Source organism: Labrus bergylta, chromosome 24 (genome assembly GCF_963930695.1).
Source record: "Labrus bergylta chromosome 24, fLabBer1.1, whole genome shotgun sequence".
Lineage (NCBI taxonomy): Eukaryota > Metazoa > Chordata > Actinopteri > Labriformes > Labridae > Labrus > Labrus bergylta.
The window spans coordinates 11,371,104-11,390,083 of NC_089218.1; the positions used below are offsets into that span (position 1 = coordinate 11,371,104).

The following is an 18,980-nucleotide window of genomic DNA, read 5'->3' on the forward strand; positions in this document are numbered from 1 at the left end:
ACTTGTAATCCAAACTTAGTCAAATATATGTGACTACTGAACCAAAAGTCAATCACTGGGCCTTAATGAGTTTGAAATACATTTGTACTACCGTAAATACAATGTGACTGTCTTGTGTTTTCCATGAGTTCCATCAAAATAATACAATTTTGCCAATAAAAACACAGAGTTGAAGCAAAGGTAGTTTACATTTTGCAATATAGTTGAGTGATGTTTGGAGTGTTTGGCTCATTAGCTTGTGAGGTGTTGCACAGGATGCTCTTTGAACATGTGGCTGAGTCGGAGATTGGACCATCGTCGACATATTGGTGACATCAAAGGGAATGTGTGAGTGGCTCGGAGGTGCTGTGTGCCATATTTGGGGTGACAGAACCTGGAACACTCACACTGCCTTCAAAGTGTAAGTGTGTGTGTGTGTGTGTGTGTGTGTGTGTGTGTGTGTGTGTGTGTGTGTGTGTGTGTGTGTGTGTGTGTGTGTGTGTGTGTGTGTGTGTGTGTGTGTTGAATAAATGTTATTGCAATATCCTGCGAGTGTACAGCCCTCTGTGTTTGCATTCTTTTCATTTAAAGCGCTTTTGGCCTAGAAATGTTTGACTTTCATGGCTTGAAATAAGAAACATCTACTGCACTGACGAGGTTTAAAGAAAAAAACATGAAATGCAAGTTTAAGAAAAAGGAATTGAAGGACTATGTGAATAAAGAGACAATGTTGTAGACAGAAATATCACACTGGTGGATCAAGAGAAAAAGAAAAAGAAAAAGAAAGAACAGGATTTATTTCTGCTGTATCACATGGGATTGTGAGCTTAGGGAACCAGAAATGCAGGAGTCTGCGACCTCAGCCAATAAATATTTCTTTAGTAAACCTAAAAGTCCCCTGTGACGCCTGTTGTGCAGTTTTATGATCTCGTGCTGCAGCGCGGCAGCCTCCTTATTCCCCGTGTGGATGTCACCACTGTCTGTTTACCCACACGTACGGAAGGAAAACAAAATCCTGCAGAAGACGGAGCGTTCCCCCTGGAGACGTCGAGCGAGGTTGGAGTGACGGCTGCACTCTTGAACTCGTCTTCTGATTCACTGTTTCTCTCAGACAGAAAAGGCGTTATCACACACCTGCTCTCTGTCTTGTATCTGAGCTTTCATCACATTTGCAGAGCCGCTTTTTTGGGTGTAATTTTTATGTTTTTGTAAATAACTAATCTTGTTGCTACAGAGGGAGGTATAGTTCTGCAGCTGACTTGCCTCAGAGTGCAAAAAGCAAAGCTGAGAGATAGTGTGTAGGTGTTTGTGTAGGCGTACTTGCACTTCTCCAACTGTTCCCGACAATGCATCAGTGTATGTGACAAATTAGAGGGCCACTGCTGAACTCTCAGCACTCTTCTGTTCGGTCTCAGCTCTGTAAAATGTGAACCACTGATGAATTTAACATTGTTCCTACAAACTTATAAATTAGGTGAAAAGCCACAGTGCATGACCCTCAGTGTCTCGTTACAGCACTTGAATGACAAAGACGACCCGCCGCTTTGGGTGAAATGAAACGGAAAATGAACAAAGCTCTTGCAGAAAAACGTCTTAATGACTCTTAATTATCTTTGGTGCAAAGTGATACACTAGTCATGTTGGACGTGCTAATCCCTCTCGCTCTAACAACAATTACTGAGCTATTGTCTTAATCCACGAGTGAGAGATTAAATTCTTCTGGAGGTGGAAAGAAATGTGGAATATAGTAACTTAACTCCCACACTCTGATCTTCTTGTTTGAAAGGTCCTGTGAAGAGAAGAAAGCTTTTCCTCCATTTTTTCCACTCTGAGTTGTTTTTTTTGTTTGCCAAGAGTAAGACAGTGTTTTGGCACAGATTTTTTTGTATCAAAATCTGACCTTTACGCCTTTCCTTCAGTGCTTTAACCACAATTCTTCACTGTTCTTTGCTGCTTAAAGCAAGAAATACTGTACATCAGTACATGTGGTTTTTCTTCTTCCATATCAACCTTCAGTGTCCATTTTCCATCCCAACTGTTGTTTCTTACTCTTGTTCACAAATGTTTTGCCAAAGTGAGACCAGTTCTTCAGACTCGTATTGAGTGACGGCCTGCTCACGGCATAGGATATAGGCAGTCACCTAAGGCACAAATTTAAGGTGAGCTCCAGGTCAAGCCTCAGGCGTTTTGAATGTAGTCCGAATATGATATGAAATGTAAACCTTTCCCTGTAAATAATTCTCTCTGCTCAGCTATTCACCCCTCTCTCTCTCTCTCTCTCTCTCTCTCTCTCTCTCTCTCGCTTTCTCACTTGGCCAACCACACACAATTTATGCTTTGCTCTGAAAAAGTTACAGGGTGGAGAGAGAGCAGAGGTGTCTGCGCTCTCAGGCTCGTTTTATTCTAAATGAAGAAGAAAGGAATAAGAAGTTAGCCTCTGATGTAAGGTTATCTGCTTCTTTTGAGGTACATATTTCAGCAATTCAGACATGTACTCTGTGTGGAATTAATGTGTCTAGAGTCCAAGTATGGCATCAAAATATTAAAAAGTTGGGGGATAAGCTACTCAAAATGCCCTACCCGCCCATGTCCTAAGATGTTTGTCACAAAACTGAATGCCTCTTGTGTTTTGTTTTTTTAATTAACACATTCTATCATTGCACCATCTGTCTTCACATTTACCACAAGATGTAAAATCGTTACCATAAGACGATCTGGGAACCCTTCAACAATCATCGTCTATCATTGACTAATGGATAACATGTGTCCTCAGTCTGGGCACGGAAGTGAATTTCTCCATAACTGCGGTGAAGCCAGAGGTTACCATTAAACATCTTCCAGGCAAGACTTATTTTTCAGTGTGACATTCAATTCATTTTATTGATATTATTTGAAAAATTATTGTTTGGATACCTTCATCGCTCTCGTTAGAGTCTTTTATAACTTACTCTTATGTCTTGTATGTTTGGGAAGCACTTTTGTCTGCATGCTTATATTTATTAGAAATGCTTTTAATAAAGTTGAGTCTGATAAAACAGCATTAAACAGGTTCCTCAGGTGATAAAGATGTCCAACAATACTGGTTCTTTACTAAAAGGTCACGTCACAGCAAGAGCGATTGTTAATATTAGTAGTTTTTACAACTATGACATCAAAATATCTGCTACCTGGTTGTTCAGATATGAGTAGACAAAATGGAATAAAACAAGTAAAAACAGCAATGTGGGTGCACTTTATAAACTCATCTGCATGTGGGAGTTAATTATCAAACACTCGGAGGTGAAGAAAAGCCAATCATGCACACACATCGCCATCAAAACTGACGTTGGTTTTCTCACATAGCAGGGGAAAAATTAATTACTTTTCAAATCCTCATTAGCCGCTCTCTCCTGACCCTGCGTGTAAAGCATTATACATTACAGTATGTCCTGCAGAGGCAGCGTTAAATTACACAGGCGTAGGAGGGCAGGTCTTCACAGTGTATGGCAGATAATTTTCTCTTCTATTCAGCCCGGCTTGTTTTACTCCCTCCTCTCATTTCATGCACAATAACCTTCTCAGATGAAGGGCTTCTAGTCGCAGCGATACAACGCCTCAACTATTTCTGAATATCTTACAGCCTTTACATATTCCATTTTTAATTACATTTTAAATAGGCTGGTATTTAGAGATTCTTTTTAAACATCAGAAGACTCTAATGCCATCACAAGGTTTGGATTTAGTCGAGTTTATTTCTGTGCAAATATCTGTACCAGAAGCCTCACGGCGGGATTTGCTCACAATGCAGATTTAAACACATGTTTGCACTTGCTGTAGCTGCTGTTTGACTTCTAAGTTGTCTTACAAGATTTTTAGTGTTCCTTTAGAGAGAGGGTATGATTTAGAACTTTTTGTTAAGTATGTGTGAGTAGTATATGGCTTTTTAGCGTTAATATACACATTTTCATATCATCATGCCTCCAAAAAAACCCATAATTAAACACTTACAGCATCAATTAGACGAAAGGTTAACATTTTTCATTATCAGCCAACCTCCCAGACAAGTCCTGCTCTGATTGCTTTCACGCCCCCACACAGCTCGTGCCTTTCTCAAACCAGTGCCTCCACATTTACACTCCAGCACGGCTTGAACTCCCCTTCATGTCTAAACAGCTGAATGAAGTACCTTTTTGTTAAGGTGGAGGGGATAAACACAGCAGCAGGCTTTGTGACAAAGCCCCTTAGTTCTGCATAAACAGTCACCATTGTGTCATGTCACTAAAATGATAAGTTGGCTACATAAATGACGTTTGGCAACTCATTAAAACTATTCTACAATACTAATAAATCTCTCTGTATCTTTGTTGGAACTTTATAAAATTGATCATTTTCAATCTGATGTCTACAAGATGCTAAGTTTTCATCCCTGTAAACAATCAAATACACAAGCATGCTGTTACCAAGTCAACCTGTGTGATACTATTTAATCTTTTTTAAGGGTGTTCAACTTTGTGCGGATGACAACGCAGATCTCTCCTGTTTTGGAGGGTCTCCAGTGACAAACAATATACAGCCTAACACCTGTTCAGGAAGTCGGCATCAGTGCACACTCGCTGTTGGAGGGTTTTATTACCCACTCCCACCTCACACTTAGAGCTTTTGGACAGCATTCAACATGGCGGCCCCTCCATGTGAACGTGCAAACAGAGTAGAAGTGCTTAGAGACAGGGTGCACAGAGTAGTTTGAGAAAGGCCCCTCTGCATACACTTAGTCTCTACACCAATGCAGGCAGTATTAATCCAGACCAGATAAACATCAGTGATGCAGAGCAATTTACCAAGAAATCTACTCATCTTCCTCGTCTGCTGTGTATATTTCATAAGTGTAATCAGGTTCAGCATCTGCATTAATTCTCCCCTGGAACGACGCAGCCTCTTGTTTGGATCTCATTTATTTTCCTGTGAAATAGTGTGTCATTACTTTCGCTTCATCCAATTAAAGAGAGGATGGGGGAGAGTGAGGGTGTAAATATAAACAGAGGGAGAATGTATCTTGAGTTCATATTTATGTGTCTGATCATTCACACAAGCCATGATAAACAACAAACCAATCATTCCATTACAGCACTATATGCTGACCTTATGTGGATACTAACAGCCCACATATAATGTCCCAGGAGATGTCCAATAAGAGAGATGAATACATGCATGTACACAGCCTTACAAGTCCACACATGTATGTATGCATCAGTGCAAGTCAGTTAAAACAATGTTATCTGATTCTCTTCAACCCTGAAGAACTCTCACATAGAGATGGTGGTCATACTTTGGTGTTTTCTGCTTGTTGTAATGTTATTACTGAGAGCATTTGCAACAACATGCAGGTATTCCTTCAAATCTGTACTACGAAAAGATCCCCTACTTTAAGCTATTTCATCTGGAATTCCACTCAACATTCATCTATAAATATCCAACACACAGACGCAATATAACAAAGTTGTACAAAGTGTAAATCAATAGATTTTTTTTGCTTCATTCTTTTACCTCTGCCAACAAAATTAGTTCAACGCGTAGACATAGACCTTGTGCTGTATTTCGATCCAGTGTATTGATATCACCTGGCTGAGGCGGAGTGATACACAGAGTTATAAGTCAAGGTGGTTTTATCTCTGTATCTTCAGTAATGAAATGTCAAAGGTCTAATCAGATTATTTGGCTGTTACTTTCTGTTTTATCACAATTTGTATCTTTGTTCCTTTAAGATAACTACTGTTTCCATTTTTAAGCAGAACACTAAACCTGCTTGTGTTGTTGGTTGTCATACATAAACATTTTTAATCTTATCTTTTGGATGGTAAAATGATATAAGGGAAGACATTTAAACAGTAGAACAAATAGTCCCATGTTGTACTTGTGAGACGTGGGTAATGTAGGTGAGGTGGAGGTAGAGTCGCTGACTCACACATTGTGGCTGAAGGTCACACGTGTGAACGCATCGATCACATCCAGGGAAAAGTAAGCGACAGAGCCTTGTCTTGATTTTCTGTCGATGTCGGCTTGTCTGTGTATTGATCCCTGGGTGAAGCAGAGGGATATGTAACACGACTGTTTGAGTCAGAACTAAAAAATCAAGACGAGAACAGAAAACGGAGGGAGGTAGGGGATCCCGCACACTGTACGCTTTGACGTCGAGCTCTGTCCTTGAGCTTGCCGCCAGCCAAGGGTCCCATGGCAACCGACCACGGCAAACAAGGAAGTAAAAATATCTGAATCACCCGCTAGCTACAGCAAGCAGCTTTATAACAGGTGAAAAGTAGTGTTGGCTACTTTCTTAAATTGACTGAGTACTGTTACTGTATTTCACATACAGTACCCACCTGCTGCAAGTCACACTGCCAGCACACATCCCCCCCGACACACCCACACACAGAAACACACTACCTTTAACAATCCAGTCCCTGTGATGTCTCTATTCTCCTGATGTACAACATCACTCTTCCTCCTGGTGGATTAATATCAAGGCCGAACACCAGGATAGTGAAAATAATATAAAGGATAAAGTTTGTCAAGTAACTCTGCATTAACAAATCTTCTTTAGAAAGACTTTCACAACACTACAGCAGCAACAATCCTTCCACCTGTCCATTAAAAAGGTTGCACATTTACAGGTAGACTGTTTCAAACCTTGTTTTGGAATTGTTGTCTACAAGGAAGAAAATATCAGTTGTACAAACATTATAAACTAACAGTGATTGTTCAACGCCACGCTGATGATGCTGTGTTGTATTTGGACAATATGCATGTTTGTGAACAAAGCAGCACAGAAGTCTCCTAAAAGAAGCATCTGCCAACATGTACAAGGCCTTTCTCTTTCGTGCCCTGTCAGGTGGAAACCTTGAATTTCTAAAATGTCAACCGAGGCAGTCCTGTTTTCAGCCTTGAGCGCCGTGTACATGGCAACAGTGGAGAAAAAATCAGAAACCTCGAGCAGAACAAGAACCAATGGTGGCATTAGGATCTTCCTTTATTTGTTGTACTATGCTAAGGTGAGAAAACTCTTGCTGCCTCACCGTCCTTCCTCCTCCTCTAATTTCTCTCCAGGCTCTGAGTCCTTTCTGGCAGCTGGGGCTCCAGAGTCCTTTTTGTTATTTCCACTTCAATTACATCCCACAGCCCGGCGCCTTTTCAGGTGTCCCTTCAAAGACGAACCCTTTTCGCCCGTCAAGAGCGCGTACATTCAGTTTACAGAGTGATCAAATAGTCTGAGACCCCTCTCTATCTTTCAGGACAACCTGTGAGTAATGAGAATGGGGTCCGAGCCAAGGCGCTTGGCGGTGTAATCCCTTTCATAACGCCCTTCATCGGAGGGCTGAGGGTGATAAATAAACAGCAGAGAGGAGGGCGTCACAGCGGCACAGACGGCAGTATGGAAGGCGGGCAGATTGTAAATTGGTCCTGGCCTGGGTGCAGGGGTGGGGGTCACAGTGTGTCATGGTGCGACCGTGCAAACACTTATTATGCTGAAGGTGTGATGGGTGGCGAGGGAGAGGAAGAGAGGAGGAGGAGCTGAATGGCAGAGCTGTCTGGGGGTTATGTTGACTGCTGGACCTTGTGATGATAGCAAGGATCCCGTGGGAAGAGGGGACCTAGAAACAGAGTCCCTCTGCAGATGTGCTTTTTTTCTCTGTATGTGTGCATTAGCGCATGACTGAAGGCATTTTTTTTTTGCCTCCTGTAGCTTGGAGAGGAGCAGCTAGGTGCACATTAGCGGGTTGCTGCAAGGTCAAAGCCGGTCTTGTTGCTCAGTGTCAAAATGGAGGATGGTGAGAAGGAGGTAGATAGGTGGATGGGTGGATATGTGAGGGTGGGAGGGGTGTCATCATTGTCTCTGCGGGGAGGTGGGGGCCCCCCTAGGGAGCGGAGACCTTGTTGAGTCCTTGAACTCTTCTCTTTCTGCCTGCTCAAAAACATCAAATAAATGGCTGCCTTTCTGAAACACAGGGAAGTGCAGAGGAGGAGGTGCAGTGTTTCTATGACTGATACGTTCTCTGCTCTTATTGCTATAAAAGGTTGAGCTATTGTGCAGGGGGTAACTATAACTGTGACAAGTGAATTTCATTCTTGGCTGAATTAGGCATCCATCAAGTGCTAGTCAGACTATCCCAGGCACTTCAGCCCAGCTTGTCTCAGTCTTATTCTTTAAATTCAAGGTTGTGCGATAAAAATGTACAAATTGAGATGGATTTAAATTGAAGCAGGCTGTTCATACTGGAGAAAGACCTGTATAGAATGTGCACAATCTACTGTTATGCACATAATTCATTTTATTACAGATTCATGTGCATGGCTGCACACCTGTAACCTTGTTTTTCTCATTACACTCTGATTGCTTACCTTGTTTATAAATGGTGCCTGTTAAACTGTGACTTGTGTGTCAAAGCACACAGCCTTTCCAGCGGCACGAGTTCATATTCAATGATTCAATTCCAATGCCACTGCTCAGCGTGCAGCAGAAGTCACATTTAGTTTGTGTTACATCGCTGACTGTGCCCCACTAACCTTGACCTAGTGTATAAAAGCAGCAAATATTGCTTGATCAATCAATAAGTAGATTAACAGAAAACGAATCAGCAACAGTCTTGATTATGGCTTCATTGTTTGGTTCACTGTTTGAGAATGAACGTCAGCCCTCCTGGCTTTTGGTTGCTTTAGATGTGAGTATTTTCAGACTTTTAAAAAACGCACCTAGTCCTGCCAAAAGACACAACGTCATAAATCAGTTGATGGTGAAACAAACTGCACGAAGAATTCGACTTGGGCTCTGGGAAACTGTGGTAGCTATTTGTTTGGATGTTGTTGTTTTTTACCTTTATACATATTAAGTCAATAAATTAATGTTTGTCAGTAATTAAGCAGCCAAATCAACAAAGAGTGCTGATAATTTTATATGCTCAGCTTAGTAGCTTTACTTGTTTGTTTTTCTTCCCTTTAGAGGTAAAAGAAGTGACTGCTTATTTTTTGTCCTGATATCAGTAATTTTTTTACTTTTATTTCTAAACCACTCTATTTTTGAGCTCCTCAAATGTAAGGTTTTCTCTTTTTCTCTTTTTGATATGATCATGAATTTCATATAAATCATGGCAATTCATCAGACTAGCCAGTGATTGAAAAATGAATCTTTTTCAGTGTTCTCTGACATTTTATGACAAAAATGAGAAATCATAACAGACGTACTTTACCCAATATTTGCAAACACTTCAAAATCCATGACTTGCTTCTTCCTTCAGGGTAAGCTTAGTATTCTCTGCTGCATTTTCCTTTGCATTATAATCACTCCAAGCCAAGGTGTCTTTTCAACTACAAGCATGCCAGCCAGCACATGCCCACCGCAGTCCACATCTGTGTCACAGCTTTGCCCCTTTTAACTGAAATTAGCCCTAGAATCACTTTTACATAACATACCACCGACACAAAGTACTTAGTATGCCATGCAGCCCACTTGGAGCCACCAGAGACAGCTACAAAGCCTGCACTCCCACGGATAGGAGTGGAGAGGAAGCGTGTGTGTGTGTGTGTGTGTGTGTGTGTGTGTGTGTGTGAGAGAGAGTGCTTACGTCCGGAGAAATTGTTTTGGGCAGAAGTTTGAAAGTTGTGGCTGTCTTTTCCAGTTCAGTTGAAGCGGCAGGAAAGGAAATGTTCCTAAATATAAAAGGGAATGTCAACATGTTTACCGAGACGGAGCGGTGAAAGTGAAACTCGCAGATGAACACGGAGGAAAAGAGTGGATGAGGAGGAGACAAACGCACACTCAATCAACTTTATATCCTGCGCTTTGCCTTCCTTTGTCATTCTTTCATCTTGCACCTCATTTTCAGAGCGCTCTCTTTCTCACTTTGCTCTATTGTCTTGCTTGCTTTCTTTCTGTCTCTGCAAAAACAGCAAGAACAATGAAAAATGACCCAGTTAATGAAGGTGGATGTGATAAATGGCCAAAGAAGACGCCGCCTTTTGATCCCTGTTCTAATTTTATGCCGCATCAAAACACTTGTGTGCCAAAGCTCGAGCCCCCACATTGAAGTGAATGCGATGCAGTGCACAAAAGCCCCCCTTATGTGTGCTGTCAGTATGAAGAGGGAGGGCCTATTCATCTACACAGAGTTTAGCTTTATCAAAGTCATGCATGGTTAAGAGTATGCAATCGCACACTGAATATACAAAAGACTAAAGGATTTGAGGATGGAGAACGCTTCAGAGTCCACACACTCCGGCTCATTTCTTACATCAAACACTGCTGTTCAAAGAGATACGGTGCTTTGTGTGTGTGTGCAAAATCACCTCCAGAAAATGGAAAAAGAAGGGAGTGTAAGATAGAAGCAGGGGGTAAATGGCAAAGTGGGCAAAGGACACTCGACATGCAAGAGGAGCAGAGAATAAAAAATGCATCACTGAAGGTAGTCTCTCTGCCGAACAACATTTTCAAGCACTTTCACCTTGATAACTTGTCACCAATGGTCAACCTCAAACATCATCCTTCGGTGTGCATGCAGCACTGGCAGGCTTTCTCATGTTCTACAAGAGTCGAAGTTTAAAGCCAAGTGAATGGCTTTTCAATGCTGCAGGGTTCATTTAAAGGGCCCGTCAATAAGATTTAGGGGAATCTATTGGCAAAAAATTGAATTCAATCCAAATAAATTTGATTTTATTGGTATATAATTACCAGAAAATGTGTGTTTTTTTGTTTTTTTTCTCAGCATCTTTTATTAACACCTGCCCCTGACTAGGAAACATCATGTGATTGATTGAAAGCAAACATGTGCAAGAGACAGTAAGTGCTGAGCGTTTCTTATCACTGGCTAAGCCATTAAATGAGTCTGGTTCCACTCGAGGTTTCAGCCCGTCACTGATCATTTCAATAGTGATTAACATAACATTATGCTACATTGAAAAAATATGTTTTGGATTGACTGGTTAAAGTATCATCCTGGTAAAGAAAATGTTTGTATCAATCATATAATTATCCTCAATGATACTCTATTTAATACAATTCTTGTAGGATTGTTGGCTTTGGATCTGTTGGAGAGGTGTGGGAAGGGAGTTTCTGTTCAACTTTTTAAAAAGCACTTGATTTGAAGCACACTGACGCATTTTGGCCCGGCCATTGCGGGGGAAAAAAACACACTAACAAACCCTCAACTCCATTCTATTCTTTTGCTTGGTGTCTGTTAAACTGTGATCGAGTGAGAGCAAAGCTGTGATGTTCGAACAAAAGAAGGAGTAGTTCAAACTGCAGACAGCTCATGCTGGTGAGTGAATGCTTATGGACTCCTCACAAGAATGTGTCAGCTGAAAAGTTTAAATTAGTGGCAAAGTGAAATACAACTCAGAGAAGGGGGGATTCACTCCAGTGATTTCAAAACAGAAGCTGCCCACAACCTTCACTTTAAATGTAACGTTTATTTGTCAAGAGATGCTCTGACTAGTGAGGACTGATGGAGTTCTTTTCTCAAGTGTATATACGTTACCACTTGACAAAGACCAAAACAGAGCTCCAACACTGCACTTGTCTGGACAATGCTGCATTTAGCCAGGTTCAAAGGCTTCTGTAAACACTATTTGCTCCTTCCCAAAAAGATTTAACCTCTCAGAGAGGAAGTGGCCTTAGTGATATGCAGCTGTACGACCTTTGAGTTTAGGCTAATACCTCCTCCAATCAGCTCAGTTAAATGTGGACTCATTGATTGATCTCATTGACATTTAAAGAAACTGCTTTAATTTGTTCAACCAGCAAAGAGTGAGAGGAGTGTAATTTAACACAGAGGGAAAAGTAATTTAGTACAACTACTATAAAACTTGAATTATTATTCCGTCATAGCACTGTGATCAAAGGCTTGAAAAGCTATTATTATAACTTGATGAAAGAAACCTTATCCAATAGAACTAATGGAAGAAAAACAGTCTACTTTCATTATGACCAGATTGGTCCTAAACCGATACTCAAGATTAGGTATGGGAATCAGGTACGCAATTAAGGTATCACAAAACGTCCAGAATTTGGAATGCAAGGTCTCAGTTGAAATATCTCATCTTGTTTCTATGTTCATGTGTTTTATATACAACTAAATCATTCCAGAAGTCACAGTTTCCTGTTTTAATTCAGTACTTTACTTTCTGCCTTTCTTTTCCCCAAGCCTGTTATTAGCTGTACAGCCCTGATTGTCCAGTTTGTCTTCCATATTTCACTTTCTCTTTGCTCCCTTGATATAACTTATACATTGGACTCTTATTCTGGCTTCACCCCGTACCTGCTTGCCAGTTGCGTAAGCCTCTGTGACTTGGCCTTTTCACATTACATTTATCTGAATCACACTGACTAAATGGACACAGTCTGCCTTTGGGTCCTTCCCACTGTGTTCCTGTGTCCATGTTTGGACCATATGTGACACTGCTGCCAGGGAAATGATAAACCATGGACTCAATTAGACCTTAAATGTACAAGGAAAGAAGTTTTTTTCTACTTTGGAAAAAATAGAGCTATGCAGCTGAATTAGAGCATTCATTGCAATTTCATAGTTCTGGAAATATAGGCATTAGCACCAAACGTGTTGTAAAAGTCTGCATTAATTGTCTCACTTATGCTTTCACATTAGGAGAACATTTTTGTCAACAGGTATTGTTTAGAGGGGCAGCAGAGTTATAGCTAACATACAATCTTTCATTTCTGTCTAGTTATTGCACTTCATATCTTTATTTCAATATTTAACACTGACAGCACATATTTCTCTTTTTGTGCATGATTAGCCTGAATTCAGTATGTTTATATTTCATTTCCTGACACAAAGAGTAAAGATAATTTACATTTCTGACCAACCTTAAAATGCATACTCCAACTACATCAGACTATAAGATTTACATGGGTCCTGACCTGTTAGCCCTATTTCCGTAATGGCATTGCAGTATTGATGGATCTGTATTAATGCAGTGAGCGTACACTGAGGTCTGGGTCACTCACAGTTTAGCTGACGCTAACAGAGCTGTCGTGATGCTGCAGCCTCCAACTGTCAACAGGTTTAATAAAACTCTTATTTGCATTTAGCACTTGACACTGGTGTGCCCTTTAGCCCAGCTGATCCTGGATTTGATCTAAAATCTTGTACATCAGCAGAGAAGGAGCGTTGCAGCATAAACAGATAACCTGAGTTTGGATTTATTACCCTATCATCCCACGGAGCACTTATTTGAGCCCAGACACACATTATAAATCAACCCAAAGAAAAACCTGTTTTCAAAGCTGCAAGATGTTTTTTTTTTTTTCAGATCCGAGGACCTCTTTTCAACTCGCCAATTGAATGCCCTCCACAGTTTTCATTTAATCTGACAGTATAATCTTCCGAGATTGCCCTTTCTCGCTGTGATGTTTGGAAAGCTTATAAAGGACTCACTTCATTGATCTGAAGACACTTTAAGAGGCTTTATTGTTGTTCCCATGCCATAATCACAAATAGAGCCTTTGAGATGGAATAATGCCAAACAATGCCAGTCAGTGAGTGAGTCAACCATGCAATAAAGGCCGAACGGTTTTATCATGCTTCCAAATTGTGCCGTCCATCTTTGACTGTGTGTGTTTGCATGTGTGTAAATCTGCTAGCCATTCAAGTGCAGCGTTTTTGATGTAACTACAAAAGCGCAGATTGGTGAGGTGATATAAATTGAACTAAGGGGTTTATTTAGCAAAAGTACAATACGATAAACTCCCTATCTTTGGGGATAAATTACTGCTTTCATTGACTATAAAGTCATTCAATAGAGTTTGCAGAGTCAATGGAAACTAAACACATTATTCTCCACTCATCAAGCCCTTCACCTCCCACTGCGCCAAAATGGATTCCCCCCTGAGGCCAGTATTCAAGGTTTATGTTCCTAATGACCCTCAGTATTTCACCCTTGATTGATCAGCGCAATCGACTAATGACTTACAACCCCAAGACCAAGATTGAGACGTTAATCTCTGAGGCTTCCTCACGACTGTATAAAGCATTGTGTGCTCCCTGATATCTAAATAACTCACTGTCATTGGTGGAACCACGGTGGATCTCTCAAAGTGTTTGGCTGCAGTTCACGCTTATCATAGAGAATGGTAGGGAACCATGCGTGACAAACTGTGCATACTTCATTCAAAGGTTACTGCCAGGTGCAAAGACAGCCACAGAAGATGTATGATCGATTGGAATAATGTATTCATAGGGTAAAGGATGGAGAAATTGGTCTTGAGGTGTGATGAAGAGCCTGCTGAGGTGTTCAATTAGCCCGCCACTGTGAAGGTAGACTCATACTTGGATGAGCAATTATCGCTGAAATTCATAATAATAGTTTGATACATAGAATTATGGCTTTATCAAAGGCAAACTTCTGAGCTGCTAGAGAATTAAACGACAACAAATTGAAACGCTAAGGAAAGTAAATGATCGAAACTCAGCACTTGTTGAAAGAGACCCTTGTTAAAACACAATTGAACAAGTCTAGCAGCAAGACAGACACTCACCCAGTGAGAAGAAGCCTTATAACGTTACTGTCGGCTAATAGTGCTCTCTTTCAGGGTTTGAAATCTCTGTGTACATCAAGATACGATACAATACGATACCTGACAAGCAGTTACAAAGCATATAGCATATGATAGGATAAGAAAAATGATATAAACTGCAAGACAATCACATAATGGTACATCACCATATATGGGATTAGGGTAAGAACATAAAATACCCTTAAAAGGTAAAGTGCAGGATTAATGTTTTAATTCACTGTGATTTGGTGACAGACTCATATTTATAATGCTTCATCTTTTAACTTCTTTTCAACACTGTCTGACATTTTTCTGCTTTCTTCTTCATTTATCTTGATATCAACTTCCTCTTTGGCCAGTTAACTTCCATTCATGTTCCTCTCATGCATGTCATAAGGAGCACTGTGAGGAATCATGAGGTGGAGAGTCACATTGTCAGGGAAATCTGTATAGAGCATGTCGTGTTTTACTGAATGAAATTATTAATATTTGGCAACAGTGGTTTGATAACTGTACCGCACAAGTCAAGACAACGATATTTGCCTCATTGATATTTTGCCCCACTCCTCCTCAACACGTAACACTTCTACAGATGTCGATGTGTGTTTTGAAAGCTGTTTTTAAATGTACTACAGTGTCTCTTTATTTCACAAACCAGATAAAATAAGAAACATCTAAATCCACTGCCTCAAGAAAAAAATCATCCCAAGGGTTGATTGCATATTTAAAGAAATGCCTTTTATAAATAAATAGGCTTGATAAAATGCTACATCGTGGAACTGTTTGTACTGATTCATACAGAATTTACTGCACACTCCCACAGTCCTGATCTGGAAAGTTGGGGAATTGGTTAAAAAAAGACTGAACTGCCTCACAGATACTGACTGTTCCTCCCTAAGGCCCATCAACACATCCAGTCCCTTTCTCTAAATATTTCACAACGAGGTTATGCATGAATCACCCAAACATTCAGGGTCCACATTCATGGTACGCAGTGCAACCTTAGGAGAGGAAGAGATCACAGCCACCCTTTGAGTCCGCGATAAGACGCCACTTTGAAGATCTCTTTCTGGTTCTTGTAGCGGCTGCAAAAAGATTACCATCAGCCACTAAACCAGACGGGTTTCCATCCTCATAGAAAATCTATTTCAATTAGCTGCTGAATATAATTTATTCTTGAAGCTCGGCTCATTGATGAGCAAAGAAAGATGGAATTTCAGCGTGATTAGTGCTTTGAATAAAATAATACAGCTGGAAAAACAATGCCTCTGCCTGTCTTGAATACTTGTCAAGGCTATAAAATGCAAATTATATGCAGATTAGTAATATGATTTATGTATTAATTTGCCAAGCATAGTGGTGATTAGGTAAGTGGGAGTCAGCAGCAGTAGCTAATGCTCAGAAAGGGCTAAAAACCCCGACAATTTCCTCCATTTACTTAGTGACAAAGATGACCTTTTCCCAGAGTCCCTGCCCGGGGTGCTAAGGACCGAGCATGTGAAGGGGATTTGAACTTTAGCTCGCATGGAGCAGCTGACATATGTATGCTAACTGTTAGTATCTCTGTGGGCTCTCTGCACGCTGGCAGGGAACTGAGGAGGAAAGACACAGACAGGAAAGGGAACAGACGGAGGAACGACTCTTCTTAATGTTTCATTTTAAAAAAAGCACCATCCAGGCTTTGTTTAAATGCACCAGAAAAACTACAAACTGGAAAATAAAATCCCGTGTTTAAAAGACGACAATGTGGAAATTGTAGTCTTCAGCTTGAAACTATCCAATTTTTAACTGAAAGTTTGCAAAATCATAGTGATATTAACTTGGCATCAAATTAAAGATGCATTTTAGTAGTACTGTGGGAAATGTAGTCTCACCCATACTTGTAAGCATCTTGTATTATGTACAAATAAATCTCAAATAGATCCAACAAAGTATTAAGAAACAAAACAATGTAAAAAAGAGACATTTGTGAGGCTGCCTCAGTCACAACCAGACAATCAATTTGATCTGTTTCCTTTAATCTACAATTTAGGATCAATCTATATTTGTCCTAATTAGCATAAATATGGTTCACAGCGGTTCCTGCTTCCTGAAATACACAGTATCTCAAGGGTTTTCCTTAAATACAAGTACAACGTCAGCCTGGCTGCATGCTCTTGTGCTTCAGAAAGAGAGGAGTTCCTTTTCCTCCGGTCTCCGGTGGATCAGAGTTGCAGTTACTATTATCCGACTAAAGTCAAAGGCAACTTAAAGCAGTATCACAGCAGTTTACTTTCAGCATCTCGTATAGAGGCACACAGCTGAGGTTACACAACAGAGCGTAAACGTCACAATACCTGCTAGAAAGGCCGTAACACCTGCAGCACAAACTGTATTTAAATAGTTGATCAGCTGCGGTATGAAACATTGGAGAAAAAATGTTATTGGATGGCCTTAATACAGCGAAAAAAAACCTCCCTGGGTTTTAATGCAGACGTACCACAAGACAAAGACTGGAAGATACTTTAACATCCTGCATCATATCTAGTCTAGAGCATAACTGACGTGAACAAGTAGAATGCACAATGCTCCATATTTTCTCTTCAATAATTCATTTCTTATTCCCTTTGATGACAAAGGGAACCCAGAAGACTTAAACACATGCAAGGGCGATTAAACCTGTTTCATTAAACAGCCAGATTGAAGCAGCGAACCTCAGAGGCAACAATAACTTTTATTCTAAGCTTCTTTTCCAGGTTTCAATCTCCTCCCCTGGCAAGAGACAGCTGTGTGAAATACAGGACCCACTGTGTCTACCTATTATGAAAGGCCCCCTTTAAAACCAGAAATAGGCTACATCCCTGAGTGAGCAGCTATTTGACAAACGGACAGGGAGCTGAGGTCAGTGTAGCATGGCGTACCTGACACAGCTGGCGCTCGTCCAAGGCAATATGGGCTCCTTCTCCTCATACCATCTCTGAAAGGAGAGAAGAAAAGACAGAGCCGGGTCAGGAAAGATAATATGAGACTTTAAGAGAAAAAGGATATTGGAAAAAAAGAAAGGAGGAGATCTGTGAAGATGCTTTAGAAAGAGTGATAACAGATGATAAGTCACCCCAACTTCCCACTGAAAAACATTTCAAGTAAAGAAAGTTCATATCCTTTGTTAATGAAAATAAATGGATGGAATAAAGGAACATTAAAGTGAACGTAAACCCCAGTTATTCTCCACGAATAAGGAAATCATTGACAATGAAAAGTGGTTACATGATGTCAACAGCAGCTCGACAAGCAGCCCCCTCTCCACAAAGAAAAACACTGAAGACACACATCTTTTAAACATGAAATTGGTTTATTTTACCGGTTTTATTTTCTGGTTTTGTTTGTTCTAAAGATGAAACACCTCTGCCTATATGTATGTGCAATCATCCATTAGGACGTCTGGTCTCATCGGGCTTATATCCTCAAATGTATAAAGTTATACATCTTGAAAAAGTTAGAATTGAATGAAAATGGGAAAAAATATCTTCATCCTGTATTCTTATTTTTTAAACAACAAGAATCTATGAAATCCAATCCACTTTTTAAAATCAGCGAGGTGCATTTGAAAGCAACAGACACACACATGCGTTTCGGATTAAAAGTGCATGAAGAATCGCCTCGCCTCAAATTGATCTTGACGCAGACCATGAGGGAAGTTTTAAGCGTAATCAGCAGGAGGCTCATCTGTATTCTGCAGCCAACGTCGCTATCTCTTAACTATGGCAACAAACAGACGAAGAAGGTGCAGGGATCTATTGATGTATGCTCTTTTATGAGAACTTATCATTCAAAACCCACTTACGCCCAGAAAAGGTCAAATGAAATTCTCTCGTATCAAATTGAGTTTCTCACTTGATTAATAAGCTTCCGAGGCAGACGCCTTCGCCTACACACGGCGCATTTTAAATCCTTTTCGTCGGGTTTTTATTATATTCATTCGAGGATGGCACAGAACTCAGAAGTCTAATTAAAATATTCCAAAAGAAAATATTTCTATTTCCTGACATGGTATAATCACTGTAACTTTCATGTTTCAGTGTTAGCCTGTGCTAGAGCAGGATGTCCTTTTCTTGTGGTGAAAAACGGACCAAGGCTGCCTGAAATCAACCACTCACTACGCACTCTTTGACTCTGACTCAGCACCTCATATCGGAGAGTAAATTGAGATTTCAGACACTCATGAATCTTTCTGGAGCACATAAAGCATTTGTGGTAATATTTGGAGCTCTTAAGCAAGATGCATTGCATTGTTTGCTTCCCTGAAAGCAGCAGACGGTGAATACGGTGGACTTTATAGTCAGTGAGAAATATCTTTGAAAGCAGACAGACAGACAGACAGAGAGAGAGAGAGAGAGAGAGAGAGAGAGAGAGAGAGAGAGAGAGAGAGAGAGAGAGAGAGAGAGAGACCGGTGGTGTGGCCAAAAAAAGCAGAGAGAAAAAACAT

The 18,980-nt window shown here is 40.5% G+C and overlaps 1 protein-coding gene across 4 annotated transcripts in view; it reads right to left on the reverse strand.

Moving 5' to 3' along the window:
- LOC109992367 (beta-1,3-galactosyltransferase 1-like) overlaps nt 1–18,980 on the reverse strand; it is a 94,656-nt gene that overhangs the window by 34,403 nt on the left and 41,273 nt on the right. For all 4 annotated transcript variants that reach the window (XM_065952218.1, XM_020644928.3, XM_020644927.3 and 1 more), the window contains one exon: nt 17,416–17,471. The gene's annotated coding sequence lies outside the window, so the exon portion shown is untranslated. The remainder of the gene's footprint in view (nt 1–17,415; nt 17,472–18,980) is intronic.